This window comes from Peromyscus californicus, unplaced genomic scaffold (assembly GCF_007827085.1).
Source record: "Peromyscus californicus insignis strain IS unplaced genomic scaffold, ASM782708v3 Scaffold_10__1_contigs__length_136768540, whole genome shotgun sequence".
Lineage (NCBI taxonomy): Eukaryota > Metazoa > Chordata > Mammalia > Rodentia > Cricetidae > Peromyscus > Peromyscus californicus.
This window is the reverse complement of record NW_026294391.1, coordinates 130,546,155-130,547,889: the sequence shown is the minus strand read 5'-3', so window position 1 is coordinate 130,547,889 and position 1,735 is coordinate 130,546,155. Positions and strand designations below refer to the sequence as shown.

Here is a 1,735-nt window from a genome sequence, read left to right as displayed (position 1 = left end):
TCATATAGCCAAGATTTTAGAAGCCCAGGTGGTAAATATGAAAGCTATATCCAGTTCAATATGGGATAAAGAAAACTACATTTTAAAACTTCTTCTATAGTTTGGTTTCTGTTTTAAAATGTTAGATTAACATCATGTGATTCTTTATCACTGAAAATATTATAATCAAATTGTAATTTAAGCCATATTAAAGAAATTAACATAATAGAAATAATAGTTGTCATATAATTGTAACAGTGGAATACAAGTCCACATAGTCTAGAAACTAAGAAAGAAGACTTTAGTGCACAAGTCTTTTTTTTTCAGCTTATAAGAACTTTATTATCCTTCCACCATTTTTCCCTTTGCTCAGGTGTCCGCAGAGGAGCTCAGGACCACTCAGTGATGGCTCCAACCCACTCGGTGGCCTGTGCTGTGGGAGCTGCTGACCAGTCCTCAGTGGCTGGCTGGGCACTCCAGTTTTCAGTAGGGAACTACTGGAAAGGTACAGAGGGCACCTGTACACCCTCAGACCAGTCTGCCACCTCTGGCTGAGAAGCATTGAACTCAGGAGCTGGTGTAGTCCATTTGCCCTGGAATTCCTCCTTGGTCACAGCCTTCTCATCAGCGGCCTGTTCCTCCTTCTCAATCACCTCTGGGTCTCTGTAGAAGTAAAGATCAGGCATAACTTCCCATGGGTGCTCACGGGAGATAGTGCCATGCATGCAGAGTATTTCCCGGGCCAGCATCCACCACATCAGACCCACTGAGTGAGCTCCCTTATTGTTGCATGGGATGGCAATGTCCACGTAGCACAGAGGAGAGTCTGTGTTACACAGTGCAATGTTGGGCAGGTTGACATAAGATGCCTCTGTGAGGGGCTGGTGATCAGCTCTAGTATCAGTCATCACTAGAAGCCACAGCTCCCTGAAGGCTGCTTAGATCTGGTTAGTGAAGGTCCCAGGGGCAAAGCAGCCAGCAATTGGAGTGGCTCCAATGGCAGCAGCAAACTTCAGCACAGCTCGCTGCCCAGTGTTCCTGGAGGAGATGACGCTGACATCAGCTGGGTTCTCAATGGCAACAATAGCACGAGCTGCAAGTGACAGCTTCTCCCAGGTCCTCTTCAGATTTATGATGTAGATACCATCACTTTCCCTTTTGTAGATGTACTGCTCCATCTGAAAGTCAAGGTTGGTGCCTCCTAAGTGGGTTCCTGCAGCAAGGAATTTGAGGACATCCTCCTCCTTATCTGCAGGACATCAAGGGCTCTGGACATTGTGTAAGTTTCCCTTTAAGTTACGACAGGAATCAAGAACAACACCGTATGGACCTGTCCCAGAGTAGTGCGGAAAGGATTAGTGCACAAGTCTTATGAAGGTGAGAATTACTGGAAAGAAAAGCATTGATTTAAGAAAGTAAAAGAAGTTACAGAATAAATACCCACAGAAAGAGATGCCAATTAAAAATAAAATAACCAATTAGCTCCCAGTGAGTCTTCAGAAAACATGAAACTCAGAAACATCAGCTGCTGTGGGATGTTCTGTATGGCAAATGTGTTGCTAATTAGTCAATAAATAAAACACTGATTGGCCATTGGCTAGGCAGGAAGTGTAGGTGGGACAAGGAGGAGAATAAAGCTGGGAAGTGGAAGGCTGAGTCAGAGAGACACTGCCAGCCACCATGATGAGAAACAGCATGTGAAGATGCCGGTAAGCCATGAGCCATGTGGCAAGGTATAGATTAATGGAAATGGATT

The 1,735-nt window shown here is 44.7% G+C and overlaps 1 pseudogene; it reads right to left on the bottom strand.

The window, feature by feature from the left end:
• Positions 1 to 341: 341 nt before the first annotated feature.
• LOC128116320 (40S ribosomal protein SA-like) lies at positions 342 to 1,255 on the bottom strand (annotated as a pseudogene).
• Positions 1,256 to 1,735: the final 480 nt, after the last annotated feature.